This window comes from Hemiscyllium ocellatum, chromosome 5, assembly GCF_020745735.1.
Source record: "Hemiscyllium ocellatum isolate sHemOce1 chromosome 5, sHemOce1.pat.X.cur, whole genome shotgun sequence".
In the NCBI taxonomy this organism is placed as follows: Eukaryota; Metazoa; Chordata; class Chondrichthyes; order Orectolobiformes; family Hemiscylliidae; genus Hemiscyllium; species Hemiscyllium ocellatum.
Genome location: NC_083405.1, coordinates 11,280,767 through 11,303,625, shown reverse-complemented (window position 1 = coordinate 11,303,625; position 22,859 = coordinate 11,280,767).

The window sequence follows — 22,859 nt, the reverse complement described above, 5'->3', positions numbered from 1 at the left end:
TCACAGACTCCCGAATCCTGAAATATGAGGCAGTGCTCTTAGATAGAGAGGACCTTAAGATAGAGGTGGAAGCATGTTCAAATCCGGCTGACTTCTTATGGAAAGGAGGACCATTCATGAGATTGAGTGCAAGGTAGTAATAAGTTAGAACAATTCCAAATTCACACGACATGAGGGGTGGTATCCACCTTCAGGAAAATGAGGCAGGGGAGCAGGGGCTCCAGGGGCAAATGTACCCAGTTACACAGAGAGATAGGCTGCCAGTGAGGCAGGGGAGCAGTGGCTCCGGAACAGATGTACAAAGAAATAGGCTGCTGATAAGGCAGGGGGGAACAGAAACTCTGAGGGTAGATGCGTATTAATATGGGTAACTTGAGAGTGAGTTTCAGGACGTTGAGACAGTAAATAGACTGTATTGCGCTGAGATTGTTCATTGGGGCTATACGGCGCGTAGGGCTGCATTGAAAAACGTTAGGTAGGGAGCGGGAGCTCCGGGGGCGGATGCGCCCAGACACAGGGAAAACATTACATTTGACAACTGCGATGTTCTTGAAAGAATTAAAATGTTACTGACAACCGACCCTGAACAGTTCCATATGTAGAGCAGTGACCTCCGGGAAAAAGGGGGGGAAGATCTGCCACATGGGGACTGCCCAGCAGTACTGGAGACTGCGAGTGGAGATAGTTGGGGAAAAGAATTAGCACTTGAAGACCTGGTGGTCGAGGGGAGGTCGCTAAGAGCTCCGATGCGCAGACACAGGAGACAGTGACAGGCAGACATAGACAGAGAGACCAGCACCGTATGAGAGAGAGAGAGAGAGAGAGAGAGAGAGAGAGAGAGAGAGAGACTGGCTGTGTGTGAGGACCTACAGAGAGAGAACGGAAGCTATTACATTTTGTTGTGTTTCTGGCTGAAAGTCATCTGTTCGTTAGTGCATGAATGTTTGAGTTTTTATCACCTAGAGCTTGACTCACGAGATATGTGTATATGTAAATATGTTGAGACCCTGGGCTTTGCTGTTTCTCGTTTACTTCACCAGGGACTCCTGACTCAGACACCACCTCTGGATTTCGCTGTGCACACTATTGAACCCGGTGAAGGGGTTTTGATCAAACATTGACAACAGTTAACTCTCGAACTTGTGTGGGACGGCCCGTTCCTAATACTCCTAAGAAAGGAGTCTGGACAGCCGAATCAACACGTGACCCACTATAACTCAGACTGAACAGACTTTAATTAACTGACTATACTATGGCGACGTGAGTGCGGGGACTGTTTCTTCAGAATTGTATGTTAATCTTGTTTTGTGCTTTGATATATTGTTTAAGTTCTTAGCACTAGTCAGAATTATGCTGCTATTCCTGTTACTGAGATATATGTTGCTCATATATCTTTTTCAGATGTTGTGTTAATGATTTCTGTTTCGGAATTTCCACAAGTTATAAAAATTTATGCTTGCACCCTAAGTAGAATGCCCAGATGTAGAGTTTCAAAGGGAATATCTTTCCTCCAAGATATTTCTTCACACCCTACCGAACCGCAAAAGCCACCGCCTAGCATCACTATCCATAGAGCCCCCTTTAGCCCAGCCCTAAACTGTTTTGACAGGAAGTGTCATCCTATATATATATCTCACCATTAAAAATGCTTCCTCTTTCATGCATTCACACACACACACACACACACACACAACACACACACACACACACACACCTCACACATAACCCACACACATACACACACCTCATAAAAATGGGTCCCAACTCCTTAGTAAAGATTTAAAGATAGAGATGACAGTGTATGGGAAGCGTTTTGTGGGCTGCTATTTTTGAAGTGGCGTCGGACGGGGACAGCCTTTGGGATTCCTTGATTCTAAACTGCAACCTTTAACCCCTTACACTGATCCAAAGTCACTGCAGATTATAGAGGTTAAAGACCTGAGACAGACTCTTGAAATAGAAACAGGATATGGATAAACAAATGCCTGGATTGAATGGGTTAAATATACTGAAAAAAGTCTGAACAAAAGCAATTGCTATGCATGTGCCTCCGGTAGGGCAGTGTCTCAGGTAGTTCCCTTTCCGCTCGGGTGGGAGCGAAACAAACAGGGCATGGAATGCATGATAGCCCTATATCAAGATGAGACTGCATAGAAAAATCCGAATTGTGCTTCTTTGTCTTTGATGTTCTCTTCCTTAAAAGGACATAATAGGCAAGCTCCCCCTGTGTTTTCTGCCGCTGTTGGGAATCACACATCGTGTGTTTATAGACAGGGTGGATCTATTGATTTGGGGGAGCTGAGATTGTGTTCGGTGATTACTGAAGCAGTGGAAGGAAGAAATTACTCATCTTTAAACGTTCCCCGAGCGGATCTGTGGTGGTATTGTGGAGGAAAACTACTGAGACCCACCCTGCCCCCTGATTGGAAGGGGATATGTGCAATTGTACAATTGGCAATAACATTCACCTTGGCATTTGAAAGAGAACAGTTAGTTGGGAGAAAAGGAAGAGATAAGAGATCACTGCTACCCATTTCTGTAGATGAAAGGATTTATCTTGATTCAATAGGGTTCCCTGGGGGGGGGGGGGTGCCTGATGAGTTCAAAGCTCGTAACCAGACTTCAGCAGGCTTTGAATCATCCCTATTCTGGTAGGTTACTATTAATAAGAATGTGGATTGGATAAACTACATTTATTATAACCAAGCACGGTTTATTAACCATACTAGAGATGCAGTAAAGGGTTTGGCCGAATAACTGGATGCCACCAGACGTATGGCTTGGGAAAATACACTGGGCTTGGACATGCTCTTAGCTGAAAAGGGGGGTGTTTGTGTCATGATAGGCTCTCAATGTTGTACTTTTATTCCCAACAATACGGCCCCTGATGGCTCGGTGACCCGTGCCCTGGAAGGTCTCCAGGCACTGGCTGATGAGATAGCTGAGAATTCAGGTGTAAATACTAATTGGACTGGCTGGCTAGAGCGGTGGTTCGATAAATGGAAGGGGCTGATGGTCTCAGTGGTGATTACACTTCTGTTGGTAATCGGGATTTTAGTTGCTTTGGGCTGTTGTATAATTCCATGTCTGCGTGGTCTAATTACCCGCCTTATTGAGACTACTTTGATTAAGAGTGACCCGCATACAGTTGTGGGCATTCACCTTCAAGCTGATGCAAATGATCCTGAGGCTGATTGGAATAGACAGGCCGTGATTATGTTGCAGAAATTACAGACTGTATAAAAAGACAAGGGGGATTGATATGGTTAAAGTAATTTCTGCAGTTTCATGCATTCACACACACACACACACACACACAACACACACACACACCTCACACATAACCCACACACATACACACACCTACACACACACTCACTCACACACATACACACACCTACACACACACATACACTCACTCACACACACACCTACACACACACACACACACTCTCACACTCTCACACACATACATACACACACACACACTCACTCACACACTTACACACACCTACACACACACTCACTGTACTAAAACTGAGGTTTAATGAATAGAAGCTAAATTATGAAACTAATGATTGACTAGGCCATAATGAAGCATGAACTAGAAGTTACCTCTGTAAAGCCAGGAACATGGTAACCTTGGGCAAGAAACCAAGGAATGCTTCGATTAGACACAGAGGGCAAAATACAATGAAAGCTCTTTTCATGACATACACAAAAATCAACAAATGTTATAACTAATAGAACATGAAGATAAAATAATATAACATTTTAATTAAAGAAATTGGCAGAGAAAAGCGTGAAATGCTTTAACCAATGGAATTGTCATTAATGATTTTTAATGTAAGAAAAATCCATAGCGTGAGATGTTTAAACCAATGAAATTATCACCAATGTATTTGAATGGAAAAATAATGAATAAGTATTAGTGCTGTAAAATCTCCCATTGCGACTTCCGAAGTTCTTTTTGGAACTCGCCCAACCTTCGAAGATTGAATAAACATCTGTTGCTCCATTTGTGTGTGTCTCGCAGTATTTCGATTTGCCACGGGAAAAGTGACAGCCGGTGGGGATAAGGGCTGATAACAGTCAACTTGGAGTTCGCCTTTTTGAACTTAACCTTGCGGACAGTCTCCCTTGACACAAGGGTTAAAGGACAGTCCACGGTTGGCAGAGTTCGGAGGCAGGACCCGGTTGTTCTGAATCAGATCCCTAGAGTTAGAATAGTTAGCCAAGTGTCAGGAACTATTCTCCGGAGATTCAGAAAGCCTAGACAGAAATTCACTTATAACACCTGAGTATCCTTTTGCATAAAGGTTGGTCACCAGTTATAACAATCAATTCAGAAGGCAAATGCAATTTTGTCCTTCGTTGCTGAAGGGATTGTGCTGAAAAGCAGAGGTTATGTTCCTGCTGTATGGGGTATTGGTGAGGCCACACCTGGAATACTCCATGTAGTTTTAATCTCCTTCGTGGAGAAAGGATGTACTGGTTCTAGAGGGGGTGTAGAAGAGGTTAACTAGCTTGATTTCAGAGTTGAGGGGGTTGGTTTAACAGAGACTGAGTAGATTGGGATTATACTCATTGGAATTCAGAAGAATGGAAACATATAAAATAATGAATGAAATTGATAAAATAGAAGTAGAGGATGTTTCCAGTTGCAGGTGAATCTAGGACAAGATGGCATCAACTGAAGATTAGAGGCAGCAAATTTAGAACTGAATTGAGAAGGAACTTCTTCCGCTCAATGGAATTCATTGCCCAGGGAAGTTGTTGATGCTAGTTCAGTAAACGTTTTTAAAGCTAAGGTAGCTTTCTTAAAAAAAAATAATTAATTAATTAAGGAATACGGTGAGAACTTGGATAAATGGTCCTGCATCCATGAAATATTCAGCCATGACCTTATTGAATGGTAGAGCAAGCTCAAAGGGCAGGATGGCCTTCTCTTGTACCTAGTTCTTATGTTATACATTCCTTCCTCAAACGTGACTTGCAGGTGCAGGTGTTGGATTAGGATGGACAAAATTAAAATTCACAGAACACCAGGTTATAGTCCAACAGGTTTATTTGGAAGCACTAGCGCTGCTGCTGCTTCATCAGGTGGTTGTGTGTATTTAACTTTGTCCCTCACTGGTGTAACTTATGAACAGCAACAAAAGCCACGAAGCAGTGCGCATGCTCCAACCAACAATGGTCCCAGGATGATTGATGTCAGCGGTGGACCAATGGAAGGTGAGGGGCGGGGCTGGAGGACCTGGCGGGGCAGTTGTCCCTCCGACCAATCAGAGTGAATGAGAGGCGGGACTTGACTATACCACTTGATCATCCTCGCAGACCGCGCGGCTGTACGGGCGGAGAGCTGTTGGTAAGGAAGGAAATAAGCAGCAGCAAGCGGGAGGGAAATGGTGTCGGTCTGGGCTGAGAGGGTTTGTAAACATTTGGATCACATCGGAAAAGAGAAATTTGAAATTTACAGTCTCGTATTTGCAGTAAACGGGAAAATGCCTCATCTCGCGATTGACTCGAGTAAGTGCCGCCATGTTTATTCGGGGCAACGATTCACTGGACACGTGCAACCGCCATCTTTGTAGGGAGCAAAGCTCAGAGGGGAGTATTTTCAGCTCTCCCTGATAGAGAGTCATGGGGCAGGATTTACACAGAGCACATTCACACCCAGGGAAATGGATATTTTTTCTGGATTTGTTTCGTCATTCATTTAAATGATTTGGGTGTGAATGGAGGAGGTACAGTTCGTAAGTTTGCAGGTGACACCAAAATTGTTGGTATTGTGGTCAGTGATAGAGGCTGTCTCAGAATACAATGGGATATTGATCAGATGGGCCAATGGGCTGCGGAGTGGCAGATAGGGTTTAATTTAGATAAACGTAAGCCATTTGGATACAAAACTGGCTTGAAGGCAGGGGGCCGAGGGTGGTGAAAGAGGGTTGCTTTGTGGACTGGAGGCCTGTGAGCAGCAGTGTGCTGCAGAAATGGATATTGAGTTTACAGAAGACACCAAGATTGGAGGTGTAGTGGACAATGAAGAAGGTTAGTTTAGAATGCAACAGGATCTTGACCAGATGGGCCATTGGGGCGAGGAATGGCAGACTGGGTTCAATTTCGACAAATCTAAACTGTTGGATTTTGGAAAGGCAAATCAGGGCAGGACTTATACACTTAATGGTAAAGTCCTTGGGAATGTTGTTGAACATAGAGATCATGGAGTGCAGGTTCATTGTTTCTTGAAAGTAGAGTCGCAGGTAGGCAGACTAGTGAAGGTAGTATTTCGTACGCTTATATTTATTGGTCAATGCGTTGAGTGCAGAAGCTGGGATGTCAAATAGTGACTGGACAGGGCATTGCTTAAGCCATTTTGGGAATTCTGTTTTAAGTTTGAAATTCCCTGTCTGGAAAGGATGTTGTGAATCTTGAAAGAGTTCAGACAAGATTCACAGAGACTTTGCTAGGGTTGGAGGATTTGGGCTACAGGGAGAGGCTGAATAGGCCAGGGTTAATTTCCCTGGCAAGTCAAAGACTGAGATGTGACTTCATGTAGATTTATAAAATCATGAGGGCCATGGATAAGGTGAACAGTCAGGGTCTTTTTTTTCCCCCCAGGTTAAGTGGGTTCAAAACAAGATCACATGAGCTTACGTTGAGAGAGCAAAGATTTAAAATGGATCTAAGGGGCAAAGTTTTCAAGCTGTGTGTGGTGTGTGTGTGGAATGAGCTGTCAGCTGATGTAGTGGAGGCTGATAAAATTTCAACATTTGAAAGGCATGTGATTGGGTACATGAATATTAAGTTTGGAATCATACGGACCAATTGCTGGCAAATGGGACTCCATTTGTTGAGGATTCCTAGGTGTCATGGACTGTACATCTCTATGACACTAATAAATGAAAATAAGATGTGTTCCTCTTTAGTGGAGAGCTAGCAGAAGCACAGATAATTGTCCTTGGAGCTGAGAAGGTTAAGTAGTGATTTTGATCAGCTGCAAATTTGTTTCTAGGATATTTAATTTGCAGAGAAAGGGGGATTGTTAACAATGTCACAATTTTAGTAACTATTTTCAGGTAATTGGCAAATGATATGTGAACATCATTTTATTCAGTAAGTTCTGAGCATTTGGAACAGTCTGAATGGCAGCTGGACACAGACTTAGCAGTTATTCATAAACCGATTTGGAATTTTACTTTTTAATGGAAGATTTGGGGGGCTATGGGCAAATGGGAAGGGAATTGGGACAGATTTGCAGCATCTCCAGAGGGAGAGAGTACAGCCAAAATGGGCTGAATAGCCCCCAGCCCCTGTGCTCTGTGATACTGCCCCATTGACTGTGAATGTTGAAGCTCATCCCAGGGCAGAGAGAGGGAGGATCCCACCATTCACCTCACAATGGGCCCCGGATGATTGATGTCAGCGCAGGCCAATAGGGGGCAGAGGGCAGTACTGGAGGACCAGGTCGTACCAGTTTGTCCTCCAACCAATCGTAGTGAATGAGGGCATCCTCAAGGCTGGACCTAAGGAAAAGCACATATCACAGAGATTTGAGAAACTGGAGGACATGTGATAGGGAGTGTTCTGTGCCTGGTGAGGAATTATGTAAATAAGGAAGAGTTGTGAAGCTGGATGAGGTGACAGTGACTGAGAGCATTGAGGATGGAGGAATTTAGAGTTAGTAGGTATTAGAGTCATAATGTTATACAGCAAGGAAACAGGCCCTGTGGTCCAACCAGTCCATGCCGACCATAATTCCAAACTGAACTGATTGTACCTGCCTCTGCTTGGTCCACATCCATCCAAATATTTCCTATTTCTGTACTTATCTGAATGTCTTTTAAGTATTGTAATTGTATTCACAGCTACCACCTCCTCTGGAAGTTCAGTCCACGTGTGTAAATTGTTTTATTTTAAATCCTATTGTCTTTTCTCAAATCTTTCTCATTTCTTCTCAAAATGAATGCACCCGAGTTTTGAATCCCCCTCTCCCCCAGCTATTCACCCTGTCTACACTCTTTCTGATTTTATAAACCACTAATAAGGTCACCCCTCAACCTCGTGCATGCAGTGAAAAAAATCCCAGCCTATCCAGCCTCTCCTTAGAACACAATCCCTCCATTCATGGCAACATGCTGGTAAATCTCTTCTGAATCTGCTCCAATTTAATAATATCCTTCCTATAACAGCACAGCCAGAACTGGACAGAGTATTCCAGAAGAGGCCTCCCCAACATCCTGTACAACCTCAACATAATGTCCCAACTCCTGTACTCCAAGGTCTGAACAATGAAGGTCAGTGTGCTGAGCACCTTATTAACCACCCTGTCTACATGTAACACAAACTTCAAAGACGTGAAGCCCTCGGTCTCTTTGTTCCCACATCACTACTCAAGGCCCTGCTTTTATTGAGTGTAAGTCCTGCCCTCGTTTGTTTTGTCAGGACGTTACATTTTGCATTTATTCCAAAACATTTGAGTATAAATGCAGTAGGACTATAATTAAGAGGGAAATCAGGAGGCAAAAAAGGGACGTGAGATAGCTTTGGTGAATAAGTTTAAGGATAATCCGAAGGACTTTTATAAATACATGAAGAACAAAACGCTAACTAGCGAGAAAATAGAGACCCTCAAAGATCAGCAAGCAGCCATTGTGTGGAGCTGCAGGCGATCGGTGAGATAGGGAAACAAGTATTTTGCATTTGTGTTTACTGTGAAGAAGTACATGGGAGATATAGAATGTGAGGAAATAAATGGTGACATCTTGAAAAATGTCCATATTACAGAGGAGGAGGAGATGCTGGATGAGTGGCTAAGGAGCTGGTGCAGGGGAAAAGGATTCACATTTTTTTGGATCATTGTGGCCTCCTCTGGAGTAGAGTTGACCTGCATAAGGATGGATTGTATCTGAATTGGAAGGTGTCTAATATCCAGGCAGGGAGATTTGCTGGTGATACTCGGGAGGCATTAAACCACTGAGGGAGTGGGTGTTAACCCAAGATGATAGTGAGAAAAGAGGTATGTCTGAGACTGGTACAGTTCAGAAGACAAATAGTCAAGGCAGGTAAGGGTAAGGCACAGAATTAAGTCGGGACCGTGCAGTTACTTCAATACAAGAGGCCTGACAGGGAAGGCAGATGAGCTCAGGGTATTGTTTTGAACATGGCACTGGGATATTATAGCAATTACAGAGGCATCACTCCAATGGGTAGAATTGGCAGCTTAACGTTCCAGGGTATAGATGCTATAGGAAGAATAGAAAGCAGGACAAGAAAGAATAGAAAGCATTATGTTTTTGCTTAGGGAGGATATTCCTGGGAGTACGCCCAGTGAAGTTATTTAGGTGGAACTGGGAAATAGGAAAGAGATGATCACCTTATTGGGGTTTTCTGCATGGGTTTCGTCTGGGTTCTCAGGTTCCCTTCCACAGTTCAAAGCTGTGCAGGGTAGGTTGGATTATCTAGGCTGAATTGCCCACAGTGTTCAGGGATGTGCAGGTTGTGTGGCCCTGGGAAATGCAATTTTACAGGGGGGAGGTTAGGAGGCTCTCCAGGTCAGTATCAATGTGATGGGCTGAATGACCTGCTTCCACACTTGGGATTCTCTGATAATTCTACTAGTTTTAAAATAGTTACAGAAAATAATAGACCAGATCTAAACGTTAAGTTTCTGAATTAGACAAAGGCCAATTTTGATGGCACAAGGCAAGAATTTTCATCTGGCCCCTCCAGCCTGCTCTGCCATTCAATAAGATCAGGGCTGATCTTTTCATGGCCTCAGCTCCACTTTCCTGCTCTCCCACCATAACCCTTAATTCCTTTCCTGTTCACAAATCTACATTTTGCCTTAAAGGCATTCAGGTTGATAACGTCAAATGTTGCACACGACAGGGAATTTGACAGATTCACAACCTTTTAGCTGAAGAAGCTCCTCCTGACCTCAGTCCTAAATCTGCTCCCCCTTATTTTGAGGCTATACTCTGTAGTTGGACGCACCCCCAGTGGAAATAGCCTCCCTGCTTCTATCTTAACCACTGCCTTCATAATTTTATTTTTTCCTATCCAACCTCCCATTCTTCTAAATTACGTTGACTGTAGAACCAGTTTTCTCGATCTCTACACATATGCCAACCCCCTCAACTCCCAACTCCAACTAGTGACCCTCCTCTGTACTCCCTCCAGTGCCAGTACATCCTTGCTCATGTAAGGAGACCAATCCTGTACACAGTACTCCAGGTGTGGCCTCCCCAGCCCCCTGTACAGCTGCAGCATAACCATCCCTCCAGCAATGAAGGACAATATTCCCTTCACTGCCTTAATTACCTGCTGTACCTGCAACCCAGCTTCCTGTGATTCATGCACAAGGATACCCAGCTCCCTCTGTACAGCAGCATGCTGCAAGTTTTCACCATTTTATCAACCAGTTTGCTGTTAGTCCGACCAAAATGGATGACCTCACATATCCCAACATTGAACTCCATTTGCCAGATCCTTACCCACTCACTTAATTGATCTGTATCCCTGTGCAGACTTAGTGGCCTCTGCCCTACCTCATCTTTGTATCAAATGTGAACTCTGACGCCGTACACTTGGTCCTCAACCCCAAAACATTTGTGTAAGTTGCAAACAGTTGTCGTCCCAACACTAATCCAAACACACATTTATCCCCATTCTTAATTTTTTGTTGGTGAACCGATCCTGTATCAATGATAATTACCCATAATGCTGTGCATCTTTACCTTATACAAGAGCCTTTTGTGTGGCAACTTATCGAATACCTTCTGGAAATCCAGGTACACCGCCTCCACCGATTTCCCCCTTGTCCAACGTGTTTGTTGTATCCTCAAATAATTCCAGTAAATGTGTTAGGCATGACCTGCCTTTCATGAATCCATGCTGTGTCTGCTAAATGAGACAATTTCTACCCAGATATCTCACCACTACTTCCTTGAGAGATTCAAGCATTTTCTCCACTACAGAAGTTAAGCTAATGGGTCCTTTTTGAAAAATAATGGCACCACACTTGCAGCTTCCAGTCTGTCCAAACCATCCCAGAATCCAACAAACTTTAGTGAATTATCACGAGTCTATTTGTTATCCCCCCCCCCCCCACCTGTCCCCTGCCCGCCATCTTCTTTAGTCCCTGGGATGCATTCCATCAGGGCCAGGAGACCCATCTACCTTTAGGCTGTTATCTTTTCCAACATTACCTCTTTACTGGGAATGATTGCTTCTCTGTCCTCATCTGCCATTGCCTCCATAGCCCTGCGACAACAAGAGTCCATAGACAGTATGTTCCTGTTAAGGCGAAGGCTGGGAGGTGCAGAGACTGCTGCCTGTCGAAAGAAATTGATGACCTGGCCAAGAAAATGAAGGAGGGATATGGCAGGAACAGAGAGCTGTGTTTGTAAGAATCCCTAGAGGAGTATAGGGGCAGTAGGAGTATACTCCAGGTAAACCAGGAGGGCAAAAAGGGGACATGAGATAGCTTTCGAAAATGGGTTTAAGGAGAATCCAAAGTGATTGTACAAATACACTAAGGACAAACAAGTAACCAGGCAGAGAATAGGTACCCGCAATCATCAAGGCTGTCTGTGGAACCGCAGGAGGTAGGAGAGATTCTGTATGTGCACATTGGAAAACACAAATTTGAATGTCCCAGTCTCATGTTTTCAGTAAACGGGGAATTGCGTCAGTGTGGCTGCAGGCATGGGTGCGTGCCGCCATCTTTCTTCGGACAAGAATTCACTGGACACGTGAGGAGCCGCCAGCTTTGTAGGGGGCAAGGTGTAGCCAGGCGCATGTGCAGCCTTTCCCTGGTACAGAGTCATTGGGCAGTATTTACACAGAGCACATTCAAACTCCGAGAAATGGATGTTTATTTCTGGATTTGTTTTGTCATTTATTTAAATGATTTGGTATCGTAAATGAGTTTGCAGGTCATACAAAATTGGAGGCATTGTGGATAATGAAGAAGGTTACCTCAGATTACAATGAGATATTGATCAGATGGAGTATAATTTAGATAAATGTGAGGTGCTGCATTTTGGAAAAGCAAAACAAGGCAGGACTTATACACTGAATGGCAAGGCCTTGGAGACGTTTGCGGAACAAAGAGACCTTGGAGTGCAGGTTCATAGTCCTTGCAAGTCAAGTTGCAGGCAGATAGGATGATGAAGAAGGTGTTCAGTATATTTTCCTTTATTGGTTCGAGCGTTGAGTATAGGATGTGGGAGGTCATGTTGCTGTACAGGGCATTTGTTAGGCCACCTTTGGAATATTGTGTGCGATTCTGGCCTGCCTCCTATCAGAAGGGTGCTGTGAAACTTGAAAGGTTTCAAAAAAGAATTCCAAGGATGTTGTTAGGGTTTGAGATTGAACTACAGGTTGAGGCATAAAAGGCTGGGGCTGTTTTCCCTGGAGTGCCATAGGCTGAGCGGTGATGTTATGGAGGTTTATACTATCATGAGGGGCATGAATGGAGTAAATGAACAAGGAGTTTTCTCTGGTGTGGTGGTGTCCAGATGTAGAGGGCATTGCTTTAGGGTGAATGGGGAAAAAAATTCAAAGGGGACTAAAGGGCAACTCTTTCATGCAGTGGGTGGAATGAGCTGCCAGAGGAAGTGGTGGAGGCTGGTTCAGTCAAAACATGTTAACGGCATCTAAATAGACACATTATATGATTAGTAAGCGTTTACAGGGATATGGGCCAAGTGCTAGCAAATGGGAATAGATTAGGTTCGGATACCTGGTTGGCTTGGATGAGTTAGACCGAAGGGTCTTTGTCGGTATGATACATCTCTGACTGTGGGATCATAACAGCTTATACTGTTCTGCTTCATCTCTGGGCTCCCTCATGACCACTTAGTCAATATCCAGCTTCCTCAGTCTCGAACAATGGGTGTATTTTTGGTCTGTTTAGTATTTTACTATTACTTTTACAGACTTTTTTGTAAGTCAATTTTTCACTGCCATCCAGCCTCTGACCATGTGCTGCTTATTATTTTTTTTCTGGAAAATCTTTGACAGTCAAGAATTCTTTTTTTCCAATAACCAAGTGTATTTTCCTTCCATTTCTGACTATCAGATTCTGCACCATTTTCATTCCCTGTAATCCGTTTTGCACTCCCTGAAACATCAACTGTGTTTCTCCTTCCACAGATTCCAGTGATTAATGCCAAAGCCCTGTTGCCTGTGGAGAGGGTGATGTTTGACTTTCTTGTACAGCTGCAGTTTGTGTGGGGAATGTGCTCCCACAATGTGGTTGGGTAAGAGACATTAAAGAGTATTAATTACAGCAACAGTGATGATGTGAAGATAATGTCCAAATCAAGAACAGTTTGTAGTTTTATTATTCTGCTTATAATTTCACAAAAATATTATTGGGAACTTTAGACACAAGGCCAGAGAAAGATGATATTAGGTCAGGTGACCAAAAGCATTGCCAAATAATTAGGTTTTGAGGAATGTCTCAAAGGAGGGAAGCAGACCTGTGAGGTTTTGGCTGCGAATTTCAGCCCTTGTTGCTTTGGCAACTGTAAAAGCAGCCACACAGGTGAGGTAATGAATTAACAGGTCATTGGGAGTCTCGAACAGAATGGGTTGTTGAGGTCTCAAAGGGCGTGAGATACAGCGAGCTAGGGATGATCACAACCAGGAATTAAATCAAGGGTGAGAATTTTAAATTGAGGGATGTGGGCCGGATGCTGGCAGGTGAGACTAGATCAGGTTGGGATATCTGGTCGGCATGGACGGGTTGGATTGAAGGGTTTGTTTCCATGCTGCACATCTGTGGCTCGATGTTGATTATGAAGAGGAGCCTTTTGATGGATCAACAAGTTGTGGTACGAGGGAGTACTTGGGCAACAGAGATTTAGATTTTCTTGAGATTACGGGAGGTTGAATGTGGGAAGCTGGCCAGGAGTGTGTTTGTATAATGAAGTCTGGAGATAACACAAGGTGGATGAGAGTATATGAGCTGAGACAAGGGTAGGATCAGCTAGAAATAGTGGTGTTGGAGTGGGACTGGGCTGTCCCCCTCAGCTCATCTCTGGGATTCAGCTGGTTGTCAGGTTGTGAATCAGGGCAGTAACATAATCGGGAGCTGGGTGGCCCTGGTGGAGCCTAAAATGAGTGTCACTCAGCTGGCTGTTGCTGAGCAGCTGCTGCTTGGTAGCCCTGTTGATGACATCTTCCATCACTTTACTGCTGATCGAGTGTAGACTGACAGAGGGAAATTGCCTGGGTTGGATTGTCCTGTGTTTTTGTGTTGAACATCCCTGGGCAATGTTCCACGTTGTCAATCGATGCCAGTGCTGGTGTAGTACGTGGCTTGGTGGGTGGCAAGTTCTGGAGCACAAGCCATCAGTATTACTACCAGAATATTGACAGTACCGATAGCCTTTGCACTACTTAACCACTTCTTGTTGTTATTCAAACTAAATAGAACTGGCTAAAAACTCACATCTGTGATGTTAGAAACCACTGGAGAAGGCTGAGATGGATCATCCCACTTTGCACTTCTGGCTGCAGATTGCTGCAAATGCTGTTGTCTTATCTGGTGCTTGTATATGTGTGGCCCCTCCATCAGTCAGGGTGGCGATATCTGTGATGCTTCCTCCAATGAGTTGTTTAATTGTCCATCACCGTTCACAACTGGGTGTGGCAGAACTGCAGAGCTCAGATCTGTTCCATTGGTTGTGTGATCACTTAGCTCTGTTGCTTGCTGCTGATGCTGCTTGATATGCAGGTGGTCCTGTTTGGTAGCTTCACCAGGTTGGCACTTCATTTTTAGGTATGCCTGGCGCTGCTCTTGGCATGCCCTCCTTTTCCTGTCCATTGTGATGGGTGAGTGCGGGATGTACAAACCCATGAGATTACAGATTGTGCTGGAGTACAGTTCTGCTGCTGTTGATGTCCCACAGTGCCTCAGAGATACCCAGTTTGAGATCCTACATCTCTTCAAATCTGTCCCATTTAGAACGGTGATAGTGTCACTCGACACAATGGAGGTTTTTCTCAACTTTAAGGCAAGACTTTGTCTCCAAAAGGAATGTGTGATGGTCACTCTTACATCTGTCCATGACAGTATCGGTATCTGCAGCTGGTCAATTCATAACAATGAGATCAAGTATGTTTTTCCCTCTTGGTTCCCTCACTACCCGCTGCAGACTCAGTTGAGCAGCTATGTCCTTCAGGACGTGGCCAGCTCAGTCAGTAATTCTGTTGCAGAGTTAATCTCGATTGTCGACAGAGAAATCCTGTACCTAGAGTACATTTGACACCATTTTACTTCCCCAGTACTTCCTCCAAATGTTGTTCAACATGAAGGAGAACTGATCCATCCTCTAAGGGAGGACGGTACATGGTAATCAGCAGGAGCCATGAGATTTCCTGGTGTCCGGAGTCAATGCTGAGTACTCCAAGGGCAAATCCTCCCTGTCTGTGCCACGGCCTCTGCCTGGTCTGTCCTGCTGGTGGGACAGGATATACCCATAGATTTAAAGAGAAAGTGAAGACTGCACATGCTGGAGATCAGAGTCAAGAGTCTGGTGCTGGAAAAGCAGAGCAGGTCAGGCTGATGAAGAGCTTAGGCTCGAAACCTCGATTCTCCTTCTCCTCGGATGCTGCCTGATCTGTTGTGCTTTTCCAGCACCACACTCTCAATATCTAGGGATGGTGATGGTGGTGTCTGGTCATTGTCTGCAAGGGTTGATTTCATGAGTACGAGTAGGTCAGGCTGTTCCTTGATTGGTCTGTGAGACAGCTCTGCACAGTTTGACACCAAACTCCAGATGTTAGTCTGGAGGACATTGCACCATCGAGCGGGCTGATTCTGTGGTTGTATTTTCTGGTGACTTGTTAGATACCGAGTGGTCCATCCAGTTCCATTCCTTTGTTGAGACTTTGCAGTGATTAATTCAGTGAGTAGCTGGCTGGGCCACTGTCGGGTTGGCAGGATTTTTTCCACCATTGACAATGGTTCCATGGAGATTAGGAGATTCCTAATTCCGGTTATTTTTTACTTGAATTCAGGTTCCACCATCTGCCAAGATGGGATTCGAACCAGGACTTCAGTCGTTGGTTTTAATGTTTTGAATAAAAGTTAAATAAATTAGGTTTGTTCACTCACTTTAAATATCACTTACCCAGGATTTGTTTCTTTGTGAAACACTGTCCATCATCCTGTCTCCTCCATCCTTCTCTCCAAAAACAAGAGTTTGGAGCACATGGAGTTTCTCTGTCAGTAAGACTGAGATAATCTGATCTGCTGCCCCTCACCCGCCCCCACCCTAATCTCAATAAACCATAGACTTTCCAACTCTTTTTTTTCCTCCTCGTCCTCATCAGTCCCCCTCACCGATTCACAGATGTTGTTCCTTGCTCAGTCTTTTCTGGTGATGTCCTTCTCTCCCAAAATCCTGCTCCATCTCCACTCTCCCTTCCCTTTCTGAATTCCTTGCATTTGGTATCCCTCATGGATCTATCCTTGGTCCCTCCTGTATCTCCCCTACATACTGCCAGGAGGTGACATTGTTGGGTTTCACATGTACACTGACGATGTGCAGCTCTCCCTCCCCATCATCCCTCTCCATTACTCCACTGTTACTCAGTTATCAAACTGCTTACCACATTCCCACTACTCGATTAGGTGCAGGTTCCTCCAATGAAACATTGTAATGGTTAAATCCTTTGCCTGACAAATTCCTTTCCCTTACTGCTGAGCCTCTCCCTCTCACTGGGAACTATGCAGCAGAACTACACTCTTCACAATATTGCTGTTATATCTTACGCGAAGCTGACCTTCTGATCAGACATCTACACAATCGCAAACACCAGGAATTCCAATCCCTTAAACATTGCTTGTCCCCTCCTCACTCCAGCTCCATTGCTACTGAAACCCCTTACCCATGTCTGTTTTGCCTTAAACTTGATGAATCCGAAACAGAACCCTTGATTCTGGAGGACTGGACTAGAGACTCCTCCCTCAGTATTTACCCTCAGACACATCAGTATTTATTCTGTCAAACCCCATAAGAATCTGGTGGTGCGGTCTGATTGTAGCTGGTGAAAATGGCAGAGGATGATGTGTTGTATCTGGGTGGAAGGTAAGGACTTGGGGGCGGGGGGAGCTTGGGGGGTGTTCTATCCTTGTTGCAGTTGGAGGTGTGGGTTTCAAAGGCAGAGGTGCGGGAAGTGGAGGAGATATAGTGGATGGTATTGACCACATGGGAGGGGAAATTGCAGTCCTTGAAATATGGGGCCATTTGGTATGTGCTGGCTGCACTGGAACACTGCAGTAAACATGAGACAGGGATGTCTGCCAGGGAACAGGCTCGTGTGTTAAAGTGACGGGCAGCTGGAAGCTCGGGGTCTGTTTTTGCAGCAGAACGTAGATCATCAGCTGCCATTTCCGCCACCTCCACTGAGATGCTGCCAGACACTGGTTCCTGTCCCCTCCATTAACAGCTATGCACCCTCACAGCCAGATCGTAATCCACTCCTTTGTCTTTCTCCGGTCTCTCTCTGGGTTCTGTCCCTACCTATTATTTACTCTTTAAACCCTATCTCCTGCAGGACAAAGATCTGCAGGTTAGTTGAATTGGCCAAGCTAAATTTCCCATAATGCTCAGGGATGTGTAGGTGAGGTGCATTAGTTAGGAAAAATATACAGTATTAGGGTGGGGGAATGGGTCTGGGTGGGATACCATTTGGAGGGACGCTGTGGACTTTTTGGGCCGAATGGCCTGTTTCCACGCTGTCAGGATTCTAATTTTCCCAGCTCCCATCGGTTCTGATGAAGGGCCACTGGACAGATTCCTGTTCCCAGATGCTGCCAGACCTGCTGAGCTTTCCCAGCACCTCCTGCTTGTTGTTCCTGATTGACACCATCCATCCACCTTCCGGGTTTGATTCAGGCAGGGGGAGGATCCCACCACTGACCTCACAATAGGGTCCAGCTGATTGATGGCAGCTTCGGACCAATAGGAAAAGGTGGTGGGACTGGTGGACGAAGTGGAACCAGCTGGTCATCCAAACAATGGGAGTGAATGACGGGCGTGGCCAGTGGGATGACACGTCACCAGTAACTCTGCTGATGCAGTGCCACGTGACTCGGCCATTGGTGAATGTGGGAGACACAAACAGGGAAGGGGAGAATGGCCTTGGAGACAGGGAGATAATGAGTCACTTTAGACTGGGAATTTTTAATGACACTGTGCGGGTCATTAATCTGAATTAGAAACTCTTTCCCGCGTTTTCAAGAGATGGGAAAATGGCTGCGGCCCTCAGGCGGTGATCGTACCTGGGATATTGCCGCCATCTTTATTGGGGGCAATGTACAGTGAGGCACATGTGTATGACCCCTTCCAAGAATGCGGCTGGTGTGTACGATTTGAAGAGAGGCAATTACACATCAGTCACATACCAAGAGAAAGATATGTCTTGTATCCTTCTTGCACTGGCTCTGAGTTTTGTTTTGTGAATTCATTTCATAGGATATTAAATCAGAATAATTGAGGCTGGGATCTCAGAAGCAAGTTTTTACAGTCAATGGAGTCATCAGGATCTGAATATCATTGGCATTTAACTGTGGAAGGAGAAAGGTTTGTCTGTTCTTGTCGTGGGAAAATATCTCCAATATTTTTGTTAAGCAGAAAGATGTACAAATTCATGGTTGGATCACCCTTTTGGTTTGTGCTCTGTTCTGGGCCCTGCAGCTGAGGAAGGAGATATTGGCCTGAGATGGAGCACAGATTTATCCAAATTACACCTCGTCTCTTTGTAGGAACTCTCAGATTTAGACCCAATCACCCACTTCATGATGTTAACCTGTAAACGTCATATTTTCAATGACCTGCAAACTTCCCATTAAAAGTCCTTTTGGACTCAAATTCCAGTACCTTTTCAGGTGGAATGTTCTAGCTTCTGACAACTGTCTGTTCATCCAGAAACTGCTGAGGTCCATGTTGACTCTGGGGTCACAAAGGGCTGAATTGAAAGATGAGATGCTGTTCCTGAGCTCCCATTGAGATGCATTGGGACAGTCGAGGAGGCTGAGGGCAGTGTAGGTATGAGCAGACATTGAAAATGACAGGGCTGCACTGTGAGGGCTGCTTGGCTCAGTGAGTGTTTTGGAGTTGCGTGTAAACAGAGAGAGTTGGGACAGGAAGAAGGTGAAGCTGAAACTCATTTTTAGTTCAGGCTGTTCAGGAATTCACATCGTCCCAATGGGAACAGCCAGTTTTTAATGGCAGGAATAGCTTTTTTAAAAGGCCTCCCTTTTTAGAAATGTTTAAAAGAAAAGTTCCATAATTCTACGTGTACAATGTGAGATAAAATACTGCAACGTCCATGTGTCGGCCTCTCCAAAAGGTCAATCAACAGAAATTTGTTTGGGGGCGAAATAATTTTTTTTGAGGGGGGGAGTGATTGTTAAACAAAAATGAATCTAAATAAAATCTTATGCCACGGACATGTAATTTCTGAAGCCGGAGGAGGATTACAGAGACAGGGAGGGTTGTTGGGCCAGAGGGGGATTGTTATCCAAACATCACTGTGGTGTACATGGACTGCAGCATTTCAGGGAGGCGGTTAACCATCACTTTCTCCAAGACAAGTAAAGATGGCCAATAAATACTGGTCTGGGCAGCAAAGGCAACCCCCGGTGAATAAAAGCAAGCAGTGACCTCTCTGAGCTGACTTGCTGTGAAGTTAAAAACCTCTCTGGAAATGCAGTGGGCAGAGAAGAGAAACAGTGACATTTCACAGCTGCCCTCAGAGAGACCTCACCCCTGGAAGTACTCAGAGCCGGGGATCAGCTCAGTGAGTTTCACTCTCTTCAAACATCAATCTTAGTCGGTTTATTTTATTAAATCTACAATAGTGAATTAGGTGAGGATATCTTTTTAATGTCTTACGGTCTCTTGATTAAACGTTTAAGATATAAAACGTAAGCATTAAGTTATTCTCGGGCAGTATTTTCCGAGCAGTTAGACTGTGTCTTTGTCTTGGTCTGTAGATTGTTAAGGCAAAGAGATGGCCTGTTGTAGAGTGGCGTGCTGTTCCTGTCGGCTGTGGGAGATTAGGGAGAGTTTCAGTGATCCTGATGATTGTCTGCAGGAAGTGTGATTGCAAATCCTATTGGATCACATGGATTGGTGGAGGAGTGATTAAAGGCAGTGAGGAATTGACAGGAGCCGGGGGGTGTGACACGTGTCAGTCTCAGGAATGCAGGATACTGCAGATACAGTCAGGTAGATGGGTTACCTCCAGGAAAGCTAGGAGGGGTACGTAGGTACTGCAGGAGTCTCCTGTGGCTATCCCCATCTCAGACAAGTATACTGTTTTGGAAAATGTAGGTGGTAATAGACTTTCAGGGGAATGTAGCACTGACAGCCAAGTTACTGGTACTGGGACTGGCTTCATACATAATGTGAGGTACATTCAGTTCCACACAATCGATGGTGATAGGGGACTCTCTAGTCAGGGGCACAGTCTGCCATATCTGCAACTGACATTGAGAGATCAGAATGGGGTGGTGCTGCCCTGGTGCCAGTGTCAAGGATGTCTCTCAGAGGGAGCAGAATATTCTCAAAAGGGAGAATAACCAGTGGGAGGTCATTGTACATTGGTACCAATGGCATAGGAAGGGGGAAGCATGGGGCCCTGACGAGCAGGGAGATTTGGTAGTGCCACTCGGGAGGCATTAAACCAGTGAGGGAGTTGGGGTAATCCTAACGAGATAGTGAGGAAAGAGGTGAGTCTGAGGCTGGTACTGTTCACCAGTCAGACTGTCAAGGCAGGCAAGAGCAAGCCACAGAATGAGGTGCGACGGACCAGTTACACTGCATTTATTTCAGTGCAAGAGACCTGACGGGGAAGGCAGATAAGCTCAGGCTATGGTTTTGAACATAGCACTGGGATATTACAGCAATTACAGAGGAATCACTCAGGGATGCATTGGACTAGCAGCTTAATGTTCCAGGGTATAGATGCTATAGCAAGGATAGAAAGGGGGCAACAGAGCAGGGAGAGAGGTGTTTTTGATTAGAGATAACAATATGGCTGGGCTTCGGGAGGATATTCCTGGAAGTACATCCAGGCAAGTTATTTTGTTGGTACTGAGAAATAAGAAAGGGATGACCATCTTACTGGGATTGTATTATAGACTCTCTCCCAATAGTCAGCGGGGAATTGAGACACAATTTTACCAGGAGATCTGTTATCTATAAGAATAATAAGGATGCAATGATAAGGGGTTCTAACTTTACCAACATGGCCTCGGAGTGATGTAGTTTTAAGGGCTTGGATGGAAAGATATTTGTTCAATGTGTACGAGAACATTTCTGATTTTGTAGGATGTACCTACTAGAGAAGGAACAAAACCTGACCTGTTTTCTTTATTCATTCACAGGATGAGGCTGTCACTGGCTCGGCCAGCATTTATTGCTGCGTTTACCCAGAGGGCAGTTAAGAGTCAACCACGTTGCTATTGGTCTGGAGTCCCATGCAGACCAGACCAGGTGAGGATGGCATTTTCCTTCCCTAAAGGTCATGAGTGAACCACATTGGCTTTTCCAACAATTGACAATGGATTCCTTGTCGTCACTAGATTAGTTTTTCCAGATATTTATTGAATTCCCGTTCTACCATCTGCCGTGATGGGATTCAAACCCAGGTCCCCAGAACGTTACCTGGGTCTCTGGATTAACTGTCTAGCGATAATTTCACTCCACCTTCACTGCCTCTTAAGAAATGAGGCAGGGTGAGTGACTGAGGCATCAGTGGGGCAGCACATCAGCACCAAAGATCCCACAGTATTGTAGCTCAGTGGTTAGTGCTGCTTCCTCAGCACCAGGGACCTGGGTTTGATTCCAGCCTCAGTCAACTGCCTGTGTTCAATTTGGCACATTCTCCCCAGTGTCTGTGAGGGTTTCCTTCAAGTGTTCCAGTTTGCTCCCACAGTCCAAAGATGTGAAGGTTAGATGGTGCACCATGTTAAATTTCCCATAGTGTCCAGATGCAGTAGATGAGGTTTTGGGATGTGGAGGCAAATCTCTGCCTGATGTGAAAAGATCCTTTTGGGGTCTTGGTCAGAGGGAGGAGTGGCCGCATGTTTTACATTTCTCATGGTGGCAAGGGAGGGTCAAGGGTGTGGAGCGTGGGTTGGAGGGAGGATGTGGACCTAAACAGGAAGGCGCAGAGGGAATGGTCTCTGTGGAACACAGATAGAGGTGGGGAGGGAAATATGTCTCTGGTGGTGGGGTCTGACTTTAGGTCGCAGAAATAAGAGGTTAATGCGCTGTATCTGGAGATTAGTGGGGTGGAAGGTGAAGACCGCAGGGTTATATTCTTATTGTGGCTGGAGGGGTGGGGTAAAGGCAGAGGTGCGGGAAGTGGAGGGTATGTGTTGGAGGGTATGTGTTGATCAAGTCGGAGGGAAATTATGGTCCTTGTATTAGGCCTTTCTGGGAAGTCCTGGAGTAGAATCCAAAGAGATTAAACAAATATATCACAGACAAAAAATTAACTGGACCAGAGAATAGGACCCCTTAAAGGTCTACGAGGCTGTCTATGGAACCACAGGGGGTGCGAAAGATTTGCAAATATTTCACTTCATTTTTTTTACTGGAGAAGTATATGGAACCTCGTGAATTTGGAGAAATAAACAGTGATAAGTTGAAAAATGTCCATGTTACAGGGGAAGTGGTACTAAATGTCTTAAATCGCATCACGGTGGATAATGCCCTGGAACCTAATCAGGTGTATCCTGGAACTTTCTGGAAATCTAGGGAAGTGATTGTTGGGCCTCTCCTGAGGTATTTGTATCGTTGATAGTGGCAGGTGAGGCGCCATTA